Below are 9,218 nucleotides of genomic sequence, written 5' to 3'. Positions count from 1 at the left end.
GTTGAGGATGAGGCCACTTCAAAGAAAAAGGTGCTGAAAAAGGAGTATGGCTCATCTGCCACAGTTAAGCCAGGTATGCATAAGAAGGCACCAGCAAAGAGAGTTCCTATGTCTAAGGCCAGAGCATCCACTGCTGAAACCTCCAAGCCAACTGAAGAGGCAGTTGGAGAAGGGAAGAAAAGGAAGGAAAGGGTCAAGAAGACCACTGCCAGAGTGCTTGGCAGATCATCAATAATGAGAGGCTCATATGAAGATGAAGAGGATGCTGCACCAACACCCAAAGCACAAAAGCTCATGGGAGATGCAATCAGATTAGGGGCTACTCCATGTAAGCCCAAAGCTGCTCCCAAGGCTACTGCTCCAGCTCAGAAGCCTAAACCCAAGAGAAGCACTAGAAACATTCTTGCTGAGGAGAAAAATAAGGCCCCAGTGCCTGAAGCTGCTGAAGAAGAAGATGATGACTCAGTTATGTTGAGGAAGTTGAAGCCCAAGATCCCTGACCACAATGATACACACCATGTGGCAGAAAACATGAAAATCAGGAAGGATGCAGGACTGAGGTTATGGAGACAGTCTAATCCATATGCTGTCAGGAGGAGGACTGTTGTGGACTACAAGTTTCACACCAAGGAACAACAAGACTTTTATGAGACAATCTTGCTTTACAAGAAGCCCATAGTGTGTGACATGAAATGGGTGGACTGGGAGTGCATCCAGAAGAATGAAGATCACTATCCTGGAGTGTATGACAGCTTCAAGGCATGTGGAGTTGATACCTTTATGGCCCATAAGCTCACCAAGTGGAATGATGAGTTGATCATGCAGTTCTACTCCACTGCCCACTTCTATCCAGATGGGAGGATAGTTTGGATGTCTGAGGGTACCAGGTACCAGTCCACAGTTGATGAATGGGCTAAGTTGATCAATGCCCCTGCAGAGCATGAAGATGACTTGGATATTTATGTTGAGAAGAAGAAAGACCACAACACAATGGCCAACATGTACAAAGAGATCCCAGATGCTACTTTGGATACTCACAAGTTTGGATATGTCCACTTCTTGTTGTCTGGTCTGCCTACTATAAATTGGATCCTTAGACACACATTGCTACCCAAGTCAGGTGATCACAAGATGATCAGAGGACATGCCATCAACTTGCTACATGTGTTTGATGTGCCTAAAAAATTCAAAGTCATGAGTCTGATTGTGGAGACAATCAAAAGGACAGCAGCTGATCGGAAGAGGAGTTGTGGGTATGCCCCACAAATTCAGGAGCTCATCAACTCAAAGATGGGCACAGACAAGTATCTTTTGGATAAGGAGCACCTGCCCATCTACCCTGATTTTGAAGACAATATTGTTGTAATGACTGAGGAAGATCCATCATCTATGCAAGCACATGAGAAGAGAGAGAAGGCAAGGGCAGAGAAAGCTGCAAGGATGCCAACTGTTGATGAGACATCTCAGGTTTTCCTAAAGAGCAAGCAAGATCAACTTGGATATCTGATTCAAGCTACACTAAGGATTGATAAGGGCTTGGCCACCCTGACTCAGAATCAGGAGAGCCTGGAAAGGATTATGGAAACAAAATTCTATGATCTTGATATGAAGGTGACTGAGATTCAGACTGCAGTTGAGCAGCTTCAGGAGGAAGAAGAGGAGAAGAAGGGAAAGTCCACTACTGATGCTTTCAAGCGTGTTCCACGAGGTCCATGGTCTGCTGCAGTGCCAGACTCAGATGCTCGAGCTTCGGTGTCAGCACCAGCAGCCACAGCTCCAGTGCCACCTCCAGCACCCACTCCATCAGCTCCAACTACTTCATCGGAAGCCTTCATCCTTGGAGTTCTCTCTACACCACCTCCCGAAGATCAAGCTTGAGAGTCGTTTAGCACTATGCATTTTTGAACTTTTTGATAACTTGTTTCCAAAGGGGGAGAAAAATGTATAGATCATAGACTTCGAGAGAGAGTGTTGTTCTTTTTATCTCTCTTGCTATTTTGGTTGAACTTCTTTATTGTGTGCTTGTGTGAGATACTTCATTATGTCCTTGTGAGATACTTGTTTGATCATATGCTACCTTAATGCTTGGTTGAATGATGGTATCTCTTATATCCTTATATGTTCATTCACTTGCTTGGTGATGAGTTCATGCTTTTAATCTTTATCATTTTGAGCGCTCCACCAAGATGTATGTGACATGGAAGAGTAACCCATGATCCTAATCGATTGTGCATTTGCATTCAAAAGAAAATTTTAAATAATGCACAAATTTAGGGGGAGCTCTTGCTTATCACATACTTCTCAAAGTGACGATGTTTTTATATCTTATTTATCATTTGTCGAAGCTTTGGTCTATATGTTGTCATCAATTACCAAAAAGGGGGAGATTGAAAGTGCAACTATCCCTGGGTGGTTTTGGTAATTCCTAACAACATATAACTCATTGAGCTAATGCTACTTAAAGATAAACATTTCAGGAAAGCTCAATGATTGGCATGGCATGGATGAGAAAATTGGATCCCTCAAAATTTAGGACAAAGAATTCTAAGGACAAAGAATTGGATCAAGATCAAAGCTCAGGACTCTACATCTTTTCATTTTAAGTGATCCAAGATCACATTGAGTCCATAGGAAAAGCTAATACTATTAAGAGGGGATGAGGTGTTGCCTAATGGCTTTCTTGCTCAAAGTGCTTAGTGATATGCTCCAAAATCCCTCAACTACTTTCTCACATCCACATATGTCCCAAACCAAAAGTCAAACTCGGCCCTACCGAAACTTTCTATCCGACGCCATCGAGTTCAGTTGACATAGCCACTGCTAGAAACCCTAGTCTTTTCGGTCTCACCGATAGGGATCTCGGTCTCACCGAGATGGGATTGTAATCTCTCTGTTTCCCTTTGTAATGTTTCGATCAAACTGAGATGAGCGATCGGTCCCACCGAGATTGCAATGCAAAAACTCTGTTTCCCTTTCATAGCGTTTCGGTCCAACTGAGATGAGTGAATCGGTCCCACCGAGGTTTACCTGGCCAACTCTCTGTTAGTCCATTACCAAAATCGGTCTCACCGAGTTTGTGTAATCGGTCTCATCGAGATTACGTTATGCCCTAACCCTAACAAAATCAGTCCCACCGAGTTGACATGTCGGTCCCACCGAAAATCCTAACGTTCACATTTTGAACTAAATCGGTGTGACCGAGTTTCATGATTCGGTCCCACCGAGTTTGGTGAATTGTGTGTAACGGTTAGATTTTGTGTGGAGTCTATTTATACCCCTCCACCCACTCTTCATTCATGGAGAGAGCCATCAGAACATGCCTACACTTCCAACATACATTTTCTGAGAGAGAACCACCTACACTTGTGTTGAGGTCAAGATATTCCACTCCAACCACATAAATCTTGGTCTCTACCCTTCCCCAAGTTGCTTTCCACTCAAATCATATTTCCACCAAATCCAAATCCTGTGAGAGAGATTTGAGTGTTGGGGAGACTATCGTTTGAAGCACAAGAGCAAGGAGTTCATCATCAACACACCATCTATTACCTCTTGGAGAGTGGTGTCTCCTAGATTAGTTAGGTGTCACTTGGGAGCCTCCATCAAGATTGTGGAGTTGAACCAAGGAGTTTGTAAGGGCAAGGAGATCGCCTACTTCGTGAAGATCTACCCGAGTGAGGCAAGTCCTTCGTGAGTAATGGCCATGGTGGGATGGACAAGGTTGCTTCTTCGTGGACCCTTCGTGGGTGGAGCCCTCCGTGGACTCGCGCAACCGTTACCCTTCGTGGGTTGAAGTCTCCATCAACGTGGATGTACGATAGCACCACCTATCGGAACCACGCCAAAAATATCCATGTCTCCAATTGCGTTTGCACACTCCAAACTCTTCCCTTTACCTTCGTATGCAATTTTTTTACTTTCTGCTGCTATACTCTTAGAATTGCATGTGTAGGTTGATTGCTTGACCTGTGCTAAGTTGCTAAAATCTTCCTAGAAACAAAATTGGGAAAAGGCTAGATTTTTATTTGGTCAAGTAGTCTAATCACCTCCCCCCCCTCTAGACATACTTTCGATCGTACAATAGTCCACTTGAGCTAGATGATGACGATCTTGACCTTCTCATGTTGGACCACCTTTCTTGATTGCACTGGCTTGATGAAGACTAGTAAATTGCTCCCCCATACTCCACTATGGGTGAGCTTCTCTTAGGCACATCTTCACATGCTCATTATCACTAGAATGGATGACAAGATTCAATCATGTGATCTCTTCGTGATGCTCCACTTGAACTTGCACAACACAACCTTGATGATGATCACCACTTGATGTCCTCCTCCATGGGTTATATGAGATCTTGCTTTTGATGCAACCCCATGGAAACATACCTAACACTAGTACAGTGAGCTGCTAAACAAACGGATTTTAACCCCTTTCAGCGACGGCATTTGGAACCGTCGCCAAGTGAGTGTGGGTGATAGGGGGGTCCTTCCCACACGACCTAGAAACCGTCAGGGATATGCCCTCCTGGCACACACATTCGGCAAAATGAGGTCGTGTGCGACTGGCGAGCACTCAAATACGGAAAATATGTATAGTAGAGCTAAAAAATACAATTATACAGTGAAATTGTTTCAGATCGCAAGTACATCCCACACAGTCAGTCCCCGCTAAACGTTTTCGTTCGTATGTACATCCCACATGGTCGCTCCAAGGAAAACGTTTCCGTTCACAGGTACATCACACACAATTTTTCCCGTTAAATCACTTGCGTTATTGAACGTAGCACACACGGTCCGTAGAAGAAACTGTGTGGCAAAGGCTCTCCATCACACACAATTTTTTTGTGGTAAACGTTTGCGCAAGGTGGTCTAACGCAAACAGTTTTCAAGAGAAAGTCGTGTGTGATTGTTCATTGATCCAACATGGTTTATTCCTAGAAACTGTGTGCGTTACCTGAGGTCATCGCCCACGGTATTTTTTGAACAACCGTTTGCAATAGCAACACCCAATTAGCAGGCTAATTCGCCATTAGCAGGCTAATTATCCGATTATTCATAACCCATTTATTAATCTAATTGACATTTCATATTAAGCACACAATATATTTCATTTTCATAATTGAAATACATCAGAGTACAACATCATATAGCTTCAGCACTCAGCTACCCCATTACACAACTACACCACGACCAAGTTTCACATGCAACATCTATAACCTTTCGAAATTAGCATAATAGACGGTACATAGGCAGATGTATCTCATCTGGAAAACTGCTGAAGCAGAAGGCGAATATTGAGCCTTCGTTGATGTTGAAGGTCTTTGTAACTTTAGGCCAGTGCCTGTGGATGATTGACCGTCCATCCTTCGTCCTCTTCAGGAACACTTCAATATTGAACCGTGGGTGTTGTATGAATACCTTCCTCGCCTCCTGACCATACAGGTGGTTTGAGAGGTAATCATCAGTGAACTACTTTGGAAAGGCCTGAAAACAAGGATGTGCATAAATATCTTCTCTATATTGGAAATGGGGCAAAGGAATAAAAAAGGCAAGGTATAATAGTTAGTACCATCATGTAGTGAACAGATGTCTTCTTCATTGTGCAGACAAAGATCTTGTTGTTGTTTGTCGCTAATTTCTTTATCCTAACAATCTTTATGAGTTTCTTGACTTGACTGATATTCATGGACAACTCATTTCCCCATATGCAAAAAGGGTCGAACATTGGGTCAAAACCTCTGACAGCAGGACCTACATGTGCAAGACCAAATTGTTAAAAACCTAAATATTAGAATGGTTCCTGCAATTGCACAATAAATGTGCTATTAGACAACGGACCATGCATGTGCTAACCTTGATTGTAAACCTCAGTGCTTCCCATTGTTTCCCTGCAACATATATAAGGTAGTTAGTCATCAGGTTAAGTAAGGGTTCGCATGCTATCAGTAAAATATGTTGATGAAAAATAAGCACATTGCAGATTCATTAGATTAATTCAAGCCACACGGAAAACCCATTTATCCAAACCAAGCATGATTAAGAACTAGGAAATATAGCACTTGTATATGTTTCTCATGTATTAAGTGCAGCCAAATTCGATTTATTCCTCACATGCACAACAATACAAAATTCTACCCATGACAATTGGACATCACATTGCAGAATTGAACCAAGCAATTAACTAAACACTACAACAAATGAACCAACATTAACTGAGCACCACATTGCACAATATAACATACTCCTAATAGAAGATCAGACAGTTAACCAAACAATTAATTATAGCCAATTGTAGCAATTGTACCAAACAGTTAACTGTGCTTGTCGTTAGGCGCCGCGGCGCGCTCTGTCGCGTCCGTTGGCACACTCTGCTCGTGTCCGTCAGCGCGCTCGGCTTGTGGACAGCTTTTCCTTGCGTGTTCAACTGCTATATGCATATATATATATATGGTTGCTCCCCATTGAGGCGGACGCAGAGTGCTCTGCTCGCGTCCCTCCGCGCACACTCTGCCAGCAGTTGGGCGTGCACACGATCACGTCAGAGGCCCCATATGCATGCGGTTGTGCCACACGCGTTGCCACACGATGCAGTTACGTGCGGCATGATGGAGTTACACGCTGCAAATTAGAACTGCCATCGGGGCCTACGGATATTCCTGGCCGTCCGGCTTCCCCTTTAATTCCTGCGGCCATTATAACCTTAGTCTCTTCAACCTTTCGATCGTGCCCCACAACACAACAAGCATACCCACGACGACACATAGAGAGGGGATGTCCAGCGGCGCTCCAATGGAGTTCGGCGAGCATAGAGTGGAGACCCATGCAAGGGAGACGGTTCTCTCGGTGGTGTACACCATCGACCCAGCCATGGTGGACGACTACATCAATAACGTTGAGCAGTTGCTTGCTGGAGACAAGAACAAGGTGGTCGGCATCAACCTCCAGTACACCGTCGGTCGTCCCGGCATAGATCAGAAGGTTGTCATCACCCAGTTGTGCGTGCGCCATCATGTCCTCATCTACCAGTAATGCATGGCCACAAAGCCTTGCGACCGTTTCAACAGGTTTGTCAACAACACTGACTACAAGTTCGCCATGATGGAAACCACCAACGATGTAAAAAGTGCTCAGAGTTATGGGCTTGGCCTGCAAGAACCTTGTCGAAATCCGTGACCACTATAGGGTCTGGGGCAGCACGAAGAAGGACTCCCTGGTTGAACTCGCCTCGGCCATCATCGACCCCTACTATGAAAAGATGAAGCAGGATGCCTGATACGTCTCCATCGTATATACTTTTCCAAACACTTTTGCCCTTGTTTTGGACTCTAACTTGCATGATTTGAATGGAACTAACCCGGACTGACGCCGTTTTCAGCAGAATTACCATGGTGTTATTTATGTGCAGAAACAAACGTTCTCGGAATGACCTGAAACTTCATGGAGCAACTTTTTGGAAAATATAAAAAATACCTGCAAAATATGAAGGCCAGGGGGCCCACCACCTGTCCACGAGGGTGGGGGCGCGCCTGCCCCCCTAGGGAGCGCCCCCTACCTCTTGGGCCCCCTGGTGCCTCTCCGACTCCAACTCTATATATTGTGTTTCGGGGTGAAAAAAATCAGGGAGAAGAATTCATCGCGTTTTACGGTATGGAGCCACCGCCAAGCCCTAAAACCTCTCGGGAGGGCTGATCTGGAGTCCGTTCGGGGCTCCGGAGAGGGGAATCTGTCACCATCGTCATCATCAACCATCCTCCATCACCAATTTCATGATGCTCACCACCGTGTGTGAGTAATTCCATCATAGGCTTGCTGGACGGTGATGGGTTGGATGGGATCTATCATGTAATCGAGTTAGTTTTGTTAGGGTTTGATCCCTAGTATCCACTATGTTCTGAGATTGATGTTGCTATGACTTTGCTATGCTTAATGCTTGTCACTAGGGCCCGAGTGCCATGATTTCAGATCTGAACCTCTTATGTTTTCATCAATATATGAGTGTCCTTGATCCTATCTTGCAAGTATATAGTCACCTATTATGCATTATGATCCGTTAACCCCGAAGTGACAATAATCGGGATACTTACCGGTGATGACCGTAGTTTGAGGAGTTCATGTATTCACTATGTGTTAATGCTTTGTTCCGGTACTCTATTAAAAGGAGGCCTTAATATCCCTTAGTTTTCGTAAGGACCCCGCTGCCACGGGGGGGTAGGACAACAGATGTCATGCAAGTTCTTATCCATAAGCACGTATGACTATGTTCGGAATACATGCCTACATTATAGCAATGAACTGGAGCTAGTTCTGTGTCACTCTAGGTTATGACTGTTACATGATGAACCGCATCCGGCATAATTCTCCATCACCGATCCATTGCCTACGATCTTTCCATATATTGTTCTTCGCTTATTTACTTTCCCGTTGCTATTGCTATCATCACTACAAAATACCAAAAACATTACTTTTACTACTGTTACCTTTTGTTACCATTACCATTACTATCATATTACTTTGCTACTAAATACTTTGCTGCAGATACTAAGTTTCTAGGTGTGGTTGAATTGACAACTCAGTTGCTAATACTTGAGAGTATTCTTTGGCTCCCCTTGTGTCGAATCAATAAATTTGGGTTGAATACTTTACCCTCGAAAACTGTTGCGATCCCCTGTACTTGTGGGTTATCAAGACTATTTTCTGGCGCCGTTGCTGGGGAGCATAGCTCTATTCTTTGAGTCACTTGGGATTTATATCTCCTTATAATTATGAAGAACTTGAAAGATCCAATAACCAAGATTTATCCCTCAACTACGAGGGGAGGTAAGGAACTGCCATCTAGCTCTGCACTTGATTCACCTTCTGTTTTGAGTAAGCTTGCGACACCTAAAACTGCTTCTGCTATTCGTTCTGATATGTCGCATGTTATTGATGATGCTGGAGGGAGTCCTGGATAAGGGGGTCTCCGGACAGCCGGACTATATCCTTTGGCCGGACTGTTGGACTATGAAGATACAAGATTGAAGACTTCGTCTCGTGTCCGGATGGGACTCTACTTAGCGTGGAAGGCAAGCTAGGCAATACGGATATGTGTATCTCCTCCTTTGTAACTGACCTTGTGTAACCCTAGCCCCCTCCGGTGTCTATATAAACTGGAGGGTTTTAGTCCGTAGGACAACATACAATCATACCATAGGCTAGCTTCTAGGGTTTAGCCTCTCCGAT

The sequence above is a fragment of the Triticum urartu genome, chromosome 7A, assembly GCF_056163025.1.
Source record: "Triticum urartu cultivar PI428250 chromosome 7A, HENAU_Tu73, whole genome shotgun sequence".
Lineage (NCBI taxonomy): Eukaryota > Viridiplantae > Streptophyta > Magnoliopsida > Poales > Poaceae > Triticum > Triticum urartu.
This window is presented reverse-complemented; position numbering follows the sequence as displayed.